This window comes from Apium graveolens, chromosome 6 (genome assembly GCF_009905375.1).
Source record: "Apium graveolens cultivar Ventura chromosome 6, ASM990537v1, whole genome shotgun sequence".
NCBI lineage: Eukaryota > Viridiplantae > Streptophyta > Magnoliopsida > Apiales > Apiaceae > Apium > Apium graveolens.
The window spans coordinates 230588932-230601743 of NC_133652.1; positions in this window are offsets into that span (position 1 = coordinate 230588932).

Genomic DNA, 12812 nt, shown 5'->3' on the forward strand with positions numbered 1-12812 from the left:
AATTATCACTGTCAACTGCTATTGAACAGAACATCCATTGAAGCTTTCATCCGTTGATGGCTTTATCCGTGATGCACTCATCCGTTGATGCTTTATCAGTTGAAGCTTTATCCGTTGATGTATTAGCAGTTGAAGCTTTATCCGTTGATGCACTCATCCGTTGATGGATGTTATCCGTTGAAGCTTTAGAGAAACCCGTTGAAGCTTTGTTTCTCATCCGTTGAAGGCCTTTAATTTATCAGTTGATACTACTTCATTTATACAAAATTATAAGGCATGAAATATTTATAATTAGCCCTCATATTTGTATATCCACTAGTAGTCAACATGACTTATAATTACCACAACATCTAAGAATTATAACTTAAATACAGAAACTGAAATGTGCTACAATACTAAACTTATTTCTAAATAAAGCTACTCCATCAACGAATAGCAAATGGTCTTATCCGTTGAGGCTACAAACACTAGATTTCTACTTAAGTGTTTGTTTAACTTATCATCAAACTAATACACATATTCCTAACATGGACTTCCCAAAAATAGTAGTCTGCTTCTTCTGGATCTACACATTTGAGAGTAGGTGCTGAGAAGTTCTTCTGTAAAACTGATCATTTTCCAAGAAGAAACGGGCAACCTTGTGCTTCAGGTACTTGGATTGTTCTGGTCCTCCGGGAGTGTTCTGTCTTTCAGATACGCTATGAAGGGTGTCATCCAGTTATCCGGGATGCTGACACATAAGATCTCTATCTTTCCAGTGCTTGCAGCCTGCAACTCTTCAAAGTAGACCGAGGAACTTAGGTCTGAGGAATTCTGCACGAGTTTGGAGAGCTTGTCAGCTTGGCTATTTTCTTCCCTGTTAATATGTAGGATGGTGGTGTCCGAGATGGACTCCAGGAGACCTCTAACTAGGGCCTGGTACCGGGCTAGCTTTTCGTCCTTGCACCGTATTCACCACTTGTTTGTCTGAAGACTATCTGGGAGTTATTGTGTATGACCAGTCTCCTTACTCCGAGGGACTTTTTCTAGCCTGAGTCCAGGTAGCAGGGCTTCATATTCTGCTTGGTTTGTTTGTCGCTTTAAATACGAATGTAATCGCCTACTGGATGATGAACCCTTCGGGACTAATAGAATGAGGCCAGCTCTGGATCTTTCGGCTGTTGATGACCCATTCACATAGAGCTTCCAGGAATCCGTGCTCGGTTTGTCATTTTCGTAGATAGTCCCACTGGGTGTGGGTTGTTGTGGTTCCGGGAATGTGCATTCCATCACAAATTCAGCCAGGGCCAGAGCCTTTATTGCAGTTCGTGCACAAATTTGATGTTGAACTGACTTAGCTCAATTTTCCGAATTAACCAGTCTCCCGGATGCATCCGACTTGTGAATGATTATCCTTAGCTATTGATCCGTGAACACTCTAATCACTCGGCCTTGGAAATACTGCCTTAACTTCCTTCTAGAGTGCACGAGGGCTAAGGCGAATTTTTTCCAAGTTTGGGTACCGAGTCTCGGCATCTTTGAGGACTTGGATGACATAGTAAACGGGGTTTTGGACCCCTCCTTCTTCCCGAACAGAGCATAAGAGACGACTTTCCGGGCCGACGGTGATGTATAGAGACAGAGGTTCTCCAGATTTTCCTTTTGATAACACCGGGGTTCTTCAAATGTTGCTTAACTGCCTTAAAAGCCGTATTGCACTCTGGGGTCCATTCTACTAATTTTTTTATATCGGGCACCTTTTAGGAGTTCGAAGAAAGGGAGACACCTTTCTGCAAGCTTCGGGATAAACCTGTGAAGGGCTGCGAGACATCCCACCAACTTTTGGATATCTTTCTGAGTGCGGGGTATTTTCATTTCTATTATGGCATTTATTTTCTCCGAGTTTGCTTCGATCCCTCTTTCACTGACTTCAAAACCAAGGAACTTGCCAGAGGGAACCCTGAACGCACATTTCTCCGGATTGAGCTTCATTTGGTATTTGTGCAGGTTGTCGAAGCATTCTTTGAGGTACTTTATGTGATCTGGGGCTAAAACCGATTTAGAGATCATGTCATCGACGTAAGGCTCCATGTTGCGCCCCAAATGATCTTTGAAAATGGTGTTCATCATCTTCTGATAGGTGACCCCGATGTTTATGAGCCCGAAGGGCATCATTATGAAGGCGTAGACCGCCCGGTGGGTGATGAAGGTTGTTTTAGCGATGTCTTCCAAATTTATGTGTATTTGATTATGCCCCGAGAAGGCATCCATAAAGCTCAACATAGTGTGCCCCGAAGTTGCGTCGGGGCACACTATGTTGAGCTTTATGGATGCCTTCTCGGGGCATAATCAAATACACATAAATTTGGAAGACATCGCTAAAACAACCTTCATCACCCACCGGGCGGTCTACGGTCGATATTGGGGAGCGGATAGAAATCTTTGGGCATGCAGAGTTGAGGGTTATGTAGTCAACACACATTCTCCACTTCCCACTCAGTTTCTTGACTAGAACAACATTGGCGAGCCAATCGGGGTACTTGATTTCGCAGATGATGTCGGGCTTGAGCAATTTCTCCACCTCTTCATCTATAGCCTGTTGACGCTCCGGGGCAAAATTTCTCCGCTTCTGTTTGATTGGCTTCTTTCGCAGATCCACATCTAGGCTGTGCATCGCGACTGACTGGTCTATCCTGGGTATGTCTTCTGGTGCCCATGCAAACACGTCTGCGTACTCCTTTAGTAATTGAATGAGTTCCTGTTGGAAAGATGTTTCTAAGCATTTTCTGATTTTCCAGGTGGGGGTCCCCAGGTTCCAACTCTATCTCAACGGTCTGTGCAACAAGTTCCACTTTGTTTTTCCTTCACTTCCACGAACTTCTGTAACATCCAACTTTGGCCTTTTACTGAGATGTTCACGATATTTCTTGCGGCTTTGGCCTTTGGGTAAGGCCATTGCCTTCTTCCTGTTTTCAGGTTCAGTTTCTTCCATGACTAGAGCCTGCCCATAACACCTCCCGGATACGTCCCTGTCTCCCTTGATTTCTCCGATGCCTCCCGGGGTGGGAAACTTCAGCTTCAAGTGAATCGTTGAAGGGATGGCCCAGAGCTTCGTGATAATGGGCCTCTCGAGGATCATGTTGTAGGAGGATGTTGCACTTATCACATAGAATTTCATGACATGGGAGACTTGCTGGGGTGCAGTACCAAAGACTACGGGAAGGTAGATTACCCCTCGTATCGAAATCATGTTATTCCCGAATCCGTAGAGGGGGTATTCAAGACAGGGATCCATTCGAAGGTGGCCGAGTTTTATCCTCTTAAGCGTGTGCTCAAAAACGATGTTAGCGGAAGAGCCATTATCAACCAATATTCTTTTACCTCATTGTCAGCGATGTCGAGAGTCACAAATAGAGCTTGGTTGTGTCCGAGATCCAGGCCCTCGTAGTCAGCATAAGAGAAATATATAGGTTCATCTTCGAAGGGTTGGATCATCATGACATCGCCGTCTATGTATGGGCTTCGGGGCAGAGAGGAGGCCCCTCCGAAGATCATGTTGACTACATGTTTTGCCACTGTTTGTGGCTTTGTCCTTGTCACTTAGCCTCCTTTGTAGGTACTGGTTCATGTTACCTTTCTTAATCTGGTCTTCAATAAATATTTTGAAGGAGAAGCAGTTTCCGTAGTATGGCCATGATCCCCGTGATATTCGTACTGTTTATCACGTGCTCTATTCTCCGGAGGCGCCAACAAGGGCTTTGCGGGGTAATTGAAGGGTTTTCCTTAAACCTCTCTTAAGATGTCAGCTCAGGGTCTGTTGAGGGGTGTCCACTCGGGTTCTGGCTTAGGCACTTTCTTAGGCCTCGGCTTCCTCTCATTTCTCTAGGCCTGGAGTAGGTGTCCCCGGGTGGGGTTCCCTGAGACTGCTGGATGTAACATCCCCAAATTCGGGGTCAGAGATCTGGGTTGTCACGAGATCCATTTCCCTTAATAACACTTAATTTTAATAACAACCAACTACTGCATACTGTGACCCCACAATATACACACACACCACAAGTTATAGTCTCAGAGATGAGTACCAAAAATAACACAAGTCGTTTTATTTCACAATTATAAGCCATTATACCTCAAAAGGTTTCTGAATAAATTTACATATTCCTTGCCATTACTACAATTCATAATTATACATAAGTCTGGCACAACAAAAGTTGAAAGCCTAGCCTATTGGTAGCTCCTACCTCAGCTACAAAGGCATCAACGCCGACAGGAAACTGCGGAACGTTCCTAACCGCTCACGAATTGGGAGCTTGTTCTCGTTCATCTTGTCTATCTGTTGTTGTGTGATGAAAGAAGAAAGCAAGGGTGAGCAATAAGCCCACTGAAATAATATGTATAATAATTTACAATATATGAGCATTCTAATAGTACTCATGAAAGTCTTGGTTAAGAAGAAATGAACCAAGTTGATATCTTAACGTGACCAAGTCGCAAAATATTCAGTATATACATACATATATACTTTTCATAATCTTTGAAATCCTCTAATATGTATAATATACACAGAGTTCCAGTTTATAACTGTATAAAAATATCGTTGCAAGGTGATCTCATATATCTAACCTTGTCTCAACATTTTTCTGAAAATCTTTGACATGCATAAGATAATCATTTACTAGATATAAGTTTAAAAGATGAAGTTACAAGTTACTCCAATATACTTATATCTTTTCCGAATACTACTTGAACTACCACCGTTCAAGTTATAATTAGTTTCAAAAGTTCATCACACTGATGAGACCACAAGATAAAACTTGAATAGATTCAATCTTTGAAATATCATTTGAAATAAATGAAGTTATGAGATACTTCATTAAGTCCCGATATATATATACACCTATATATATACATTTCATACACTCCTTGAAAACCTCTGTTATGAAAATTATAAACAGAGTTGCAATATCCAATGAATTTTGGAAAGGAGAAAACCTTGGCATAAACCTGATATCTTGCTGATCAGGCAAAGATACCAATAAGTAACCTTTTCTACTAGTAGATGGACGAATTCCCCACTGGTCATCACCCTGGCCGTAATAGGACCTTATGCTGGACTGCCACTCAGCCACTTACGCATTTGATGGACTCCCACTGAGCCACTTACACTTTCATGGACGCCCACTGAGCCCATGTTGCTTATGCCGACTCAAATAGATGAACTTACTTCCCGAACGATGGGCAAGTAATCAATATTTTTCTCAAAACAGCAACCTCGTTGCGAATGTAAATTACACCACTGAGCCGGATCCCTCAGGTTTTTCGTGAGTATTTAAATCCCCTTCGAAAGGAAGATCTTAAATATCAAAATGAGTTTTGGGATCCGCTCTAACTTTTAAAAATCATTTTGAAGACTCGAAAACATTTTTAAGAATGTTTGGAGTAATACTGATTTAATGAAATAAATCAGTCCCGATATATTAGAAAATATCTGAATATTATTATTAAATAATATTCCCATAAAGGATAATATTTATAAAAAAAATTGAAGTAGAAGTTTTAAAAAAACTCATACTTGAAATGAATACTTTATAAAAATAATTGAAGTACATATTAGAAAAATGTTCACCTTTGGGTCCCCTATACTAAGGGTATACGCTACTACTGCTTATCTCTAGCATATGTATTATGCAACTTATAAGCATTTGAATCAACAATTAGATATCAAGATTACGAAACAGGCATGCATATATACCATATCAGCATGCTCCAATATATCGCAAGATTTTCTAATAACAATCATGCACTTATCACAAGATAATGCATATACATATATTTACATCACAACAACAGTATAATGGGTATAAAACTTGCCTGAGTGTTCCCGGAATAGACTTAAGCTTAGACTGGGTCCGGTAACCTATGAACAATAACATAATCTGGAATTAGACCACGGTCGCTTAAGAAACTAGTTTTTAACCACTTAGACCCTAACGTTCGCTTTTGCGCTTAGCGATTTACATAAGTCGCTCGAGTACCTCGGCTCCACCATTTTTAATAAATTAACCGTTATGAATTTTAAGGCGATTCTTTTGCGAGTACTCTACCAACTGCCTAATCCACTTTACATAATTGTTTCATACTCCAATTAGTCATTTAAGGGCCTTAACCAAGGTTTCAAAGTAAGGCGAGGGGTAATGGTTCGTTCGCGAAATGCCGTTACTTAAAAACAGTCGTTTCTCCTAAACCGTACATCGGATTCAAGCGAACCACATATCAAAACGAAGCTTATGACATAATATAACTAAAATTGGAAAAGTTACAGATTCAATAGTTAGCTCTCTGTCCCGAATACTAAGAACAAACAGTTATATGAAATTGGGCATTACGACGGCTATGTTTACGCGATTACCAAGTTTTAAACCACTCCAAACAACCACCATTCAACTCACAACCAACAATACAACCAACCCTCATCCAAACCTTGCTACATCAGTCCCCAAACCTCAAGAGTTTCCAATTTATACAACCCCACACATGAACTACTAGCTATACTTAAGTTTCATTAATTATAAACAAGATTTCAACATCCAAATCACTACAAATCCGATCCAAACTCTAAACACACAAGCATCATGCTTCTCATTTATTATAACCATCAAAACCATCATAATACTCAAAGTAAATTTAGAGTTTGGAGGTGTTATACCTTCCTTGGAGTGATTAGAGTAGCTAGGAAGTCTTAGGGAGCCTCCTACAAGCTTGATCTTTCCAAAGAAATCAAGAACACAAAGTTAGGTTTTGAAGTGTCTAAAAGTCAGATTGAAAGAACTGTGAAAACGAGGGTCTTACCCCACTTATTTGGACGAGACTTGTGAACAAGAGTTGTAGGCCATCTCAATACCTTTCCAAATAGCTATAGAACATACTATTTGAGTGAGTATTGAAGGAGATATGGTAGTTTGAAGTTGCTGCTCTAGTTTTGGCCGAGAGCTTCTTGTGGAAAAACAAAGTCAACTTCTCAATTTTTGTGTTATGATTTCTTTTGGCTTGGTTGCTTCTCTTATTTGCAAATTAAATTTACCATGGTAAAAATTACATGGCTCACAATCAACCAACTAACATTTCTATTTGTCATGTTTATGTCACCATGCCTATGTCATCTTTCTTATGTCATCTTCTTACACTTATTTTCTTCTTATTGGTATGATGACATCATCACCCACTAACCTCTTTGATTAACCCCTAATTACTTGGCTAATGACCGCTTATCTGTTATACGGTTCGCTTAACTTTCGTTCTCGTTTATCATTTGAGTGATCATACTCGGGATCTCATTACTTAGGTTCCCTTAAACCTTTCTCAATATTTTATATTCCTTTTATGATCCTCTCTTATAATCCTTGAATTAAAATCCTTTTAATCATGTTACCTTATACTCAATTCTTTCTGTATCTAGTGGGTTTTCGGGAAAAATCAAAGTGTTCGAATTTGGATTCTGACGATCTTTAACATAAACTTATATACCATATAGAGTACTAATAAGATCTCAGAATATCAATAAAAGAACCCCTACATAGTGTGGCATGAAAAGTTTTCTTATTCAGCATAATCAGCAAAATCACTATTCATAAGGGTTACGAAAAGTTTAATTTTTTTGGGGTTATTACAGTCTCCCCTCCTTAAAAAGATTTCGTCCTGGAATCAGATGGAAAATGAATAGGGATACTCTCTTAGCATTGTATTTTCTAACTCTTAAGTAAATTTTCCCACATTGTGGTTCTACCATCAAACTCTGACTAGTTTGATAACTCTTCTCCTAAGCACTTGTTCCTTTTCGATCTATAACCCTTCCTGGTTGCTCCATATAGGTTACGTCTGTTTGCATGTCTATGCGCTCATTTCCCCTATATGTCAGGCATCCGGATTACACTTTCTTGACATTGATACGTGGAACACGTTATGAACTTGCTACAGGTTCGGGGGTAGGGCTAGCTCATATGCTAACTTCCCAATATGTCTTAATATATCCAAGGGTCCAAAAATTTGTGGGATTAGCTTTCCTTTCTTTCCGAACCTCATCCATCCTTTCCAAGGGAATACCTATAACAACACTAGGTCCCCTACTTCCTATTCTTTGTCCTTTCGTGTCAAATCAACATACTTCTTATGTCCATCTTGGGCTACTACCAGCCGTCCTCTGATTAGATCTATTATATCCTTGGTCCTTTGGACTACGGCGGGTCCGAGCATCTTGCGCTCTACAACTTCATCCTAACATAAAGGAGATAGATATTGTGTTCCCTCAAGGATCTCATAAGGTGACATCTCGATAATGACATATGATCTATTATCGTAAGAAAACTCAATCCGCGTTAAGTGATCATTCCAAATTCTTTCAAGTCTATTTCACAGACTCTCATCATAGCTTCTAGCATTATAGCTTTTGCTTCTCAATACCCACTTTTTTTCCCGTTCATAATCGTTACTATCTTCCGTACATAATACTATTCTAGATATACCTTTACTCGCTAGAGTTTTATAACCTTTTAATAAATGCGTCAACCTTAGTATCACAAATGTGTTTCCATTCCGAATACCACCATACTTGGTACCACTTCATCTCTAGCTGCCTCCATCTTCGAAAGCTTGGTCCTTCGTATAGAAGTAAAGAATTTATTGAGAGATCACTATGATCGTGAACACTTGTCCTATTGCATAGTTAGTACAGAAGGTGGCCAACCTTTAGTACTTGACAAGCAATTAAACAATATGTGGTATCCTACTAGGCTTCTATCACATAAATAGATAGTCATTCGGCAATACCGCCCCTTCTGGAAGGGTTGTTCTTCTCAGCTTACATGAAATGAAAAGGAGAGAAAAGAACGAAATGAAGAGAATTATATATATATAAAATATACTGCCACACAATATCTGGCTTGAAATCTACCTCTGAACTATAGAGGTTTGTCATAGGAGAACAAAATATATACGTATATATATCAGCATAAAATATTATAGCATCGTATTTCACATGCCTAAATATATATTTTTTTTGCTATTCCATCCATCATTCTATGGACCCATGCTCTTGATCGAGCTTATAAACAATCACCTTTGAAACTCCCTCGACATCGAAAATCGAATCTGGGATTTCATTCTAGACATCATCGTTACTAGAATCCATTGCTACACCGTAACCTTCCTCGTATAGTAATACAACTCTCTATTGATAAGAAGGAATAAGTATTCAATAGGTAGATAATCTACTTAATTAGTCTATCAATGATGACTTATACACCACCATGACCCGATTAGTGGTACTCAATCTCTACATCCATTCCAATACAACTCTCACGGTTGTAAGTAATCGGCTCATTACTCGTAGAATCATTCCTGCATTACTATGGTCCACCGTTGACATACTGTAGTCGTTCGTTTTCCATGAAGTCTTAATAGCTAACCATACGGAGTCCATACCTTCCATATCGGATTCTTCTGAGGAGGTAACATAATTACCATTCATGATTCATGAAGAACACTCTAGATCCTGATGTACATACATGACATGAAGCAGATAAAATTATAGAAGAGTTTCAATCAAAGCAACGATAGCAGGTTAATACCATTCTTAATCATATGCCTTCGATAGAAGACTTAACTCAAAGGTTCGTTTAGTCCTTTTGAAACATGGTCCTGGCTTATCTCAAGATATGACCTTATAAGATAGATAGTCCGCTCACAGCGAGTAGATAAATTAATCTTTACCAAACTACTATCACGGTTGAGTATCGCACAATCATCAGAATGAATGTCAATCTTCCACACCATAATACAACCTTCACGGCTTTAACCCTCATTACTGTATTCCTCTGGCACGAGCACCTATGATTGCTCTCTTACACTTAGAGTGTCGGCCACCTCATTGGCCTTTCCTGATAGTAATAGTTCCTTATAATCAATGTATTTTGAATGATCTCCAACTAAATTTTCCACCTCATTTCCAATCACTGCTTGTGCGAAAACTCTCTTCCTTACACTTTGGTGAGAAAAAAATCACCATTTTTCCATAAGTTATTGCCTCGGTCTTTTAGAGGTTAACATTGTCACGATTGACTCTTGATCATACTTAGGACGTCTCTTATTTTGGGTCCTTCTTGATTTCACCAATCTCGACCCTTATTGGGTCAATCTATACTTTCTTATGGTTCAACATGTGCCCCACCTGGCATTATTATAATTACGTCACATTTCCTTTATCAAAATTTCTATTCTTGAGAACTTTGAATATTACCTTTTTCCTTGTAAAACCTCTAAGGTTATCCTTGAATCGTTCCTCCTGTATTCCTTAGATATAGGGCATACCAAAATACCATTTACTAATACTAGAACCATTGTCTATTTACTTCTGAAAATTTTCTCTACTGATCTTTAAAGGTTGTTGTTACTTTAGTCCTTCATTCCATACTACCCAAACTCATAATGTCCCTATTAAGGGTGAAATGCTAACCTTTATGCATTCCCCTAGGGTTCATCTCAAGTTATCAAAGTTATATCATTAATTCCACCTTTAAAAGGTACTTGCATCCTTCCATGGATAAATCAAGTCATATATCCTTGATAGATTATCTTATTCAATCATTCCCACCTCGATAGTCTATACCAATTTCACGATAGCATCCTTATTCAAACTGAGGTCAACCCATATGGCCTTCAAAAGATAATAATGGTTACCCACTTTTCTTTCCTAATTTGGTAATGACAACAGGGATGTTCTGGAAGATATTGGTCGTGTTCAACGTGAACTTCTTCTTAATAATTCCTCATTTACTTTTGTTGTTATCTCAACAGTCATCTCAATACTGGGATATCTTTCATACCTGACATCTCCCTTTCTGGGTATCAAGCCACCGGTCTTACACTTCACATTCTTGAAGGTCACTTCCTTCATCCCATTTTCCTAAATTCTTGTTATCCTGTCTCCTCAGTCCATCCGTGTTTCCTTATTAATCCATCGATCTATCTCAAAGTTTCATCGAATACACTCAACTTCAAGGGAATTAACTATAAGTATCGCTTACGCCTTCAAACCTTGAATTTATCTCATGATCAGTCACCATCGCGCTGATGATGACATACTTCTCTATATTTATTGCAAGGGTTTCTTTGGGTTTCCCATACCTAACTCCCTTATCACTTCTCAACTCTATTTCCTTTATATCCCTTTATACTCCTTCCCTTTTCAGTCTTTTATTTTCATTTCTATTACAACCATTACATGAACCAACACAACATAAGCATTGATTTCAAACATCCCGTCATTCTGGATTCGTGTCCTCAGAACGAATCTTGACAACTTTTACAACTTAGGTTCATAATTCATCATACTCGTCCGCTTTTGTTCTGGCTCTAAAGCTTTTACACTACCTCCATAACCTTGGGAATTACTTTCCCGAAAACAATTGTCTGAACTTTAATAAATTTATTATAACCTCTGGCTCCGTGCCTTTCTTGGCCTTTCACCAACGGGTGGCCTCTCTCTTAGGAGGGTAAGTGACAAAAACAGTCTTTTGTGATTCGTCAATCATTTAGAATCTCAAATGATTCCTATATTTCCTTTAGCCAGGCTCTTGTCTCGACTGGTTCAACCTGTTCCTTGGAACTCTGAGAGCTTAGCGACTTAAAGGTCATGAAAGAATTTCCTACCGCATTGTTTCCTCAAGGTGGTGGTTGGGAATAAAAGTATAAGTTTTGTTTAGGCAGGTCCATGAATTGCCCCATAGGAGTGCCGTCCTGGTTCTCCAAATCTTGCTCGACTTCTGTTTTCTCAGTATGAAATGTTTTCTCATCCTCCCCATAATCAGGGTCATCCTACATGTTTTAAATCCTCATTTTCCACTTCATTATGTTATGGGTTCCTTCTACCTTGATGGCGTCCTCCCTGACTATCACATTTAGGGTTTGCCCTAAATCTTATTCCTCGAACTATGACTTTCATCTAAGATCCAGTCCTTAAGCTCTTAAACATTTGGAACCCAAATTCTGTAGGTATACCTCATTATTCCCTCATCATCTTTCTAGGTATTAATCTCTTCTCCGGTCATTGGTTCTCTGCCTCAATTCATCATTTTTTTTTCTTGGCACAATATGATCTTCTCCAATAATTCGGGCTGTATTGCAATCTCAAACAGCTTTTCGGTAATGGCTCCGGTTACCTTCACTTCTATTTCCATTTTCTCAAAATCTCTTATCAACTCTCCCAAAGACATTTTCATCTTGAGTCTCTCTTTTATACTAAGGGCATTAGCCACCATTTTGGCTTTCCCTGGATGATAAAGAATCTCATAATCGTAATCCTTGATTAGCTCTAACCACCTCCTCTGGCGCATGTTGAGCTCTTTCTGCGTGAAAATGTACTAGAGAACTTATAGTTTATGTAAATCTCGCACTTTTCTCCATACAAGTAGTGCCTCCAATCTTTAGGGCAAAACTATTGCCACGAGCCCAAGCTCATGGATGGGGATATCGAATTTTATATTCCCTCAATTGTCTTGATGCGTACGCGATTACCTTGCTATTTTGTATAAGAAGCACCCTAATTCCTTATGCGAAGCGTCACTACACATCATGAAATCTCCTTTTTCCATCCGGCAACGCCAACATAGGGGCCGTCACCAACCTTTTCTTTAGTTCTTAAAAGCTGTTCTCGCATTTTTCTGTCCATTCGAACTTCTCAGTCTTACGAGTAAGCCGCGTTAAAGGGGCTACTATCTTTATAAACTTGAACGAACCTCCGGTAGTGACCGGCCAATCCTACCTCTGGTAGTCGCCCTAAC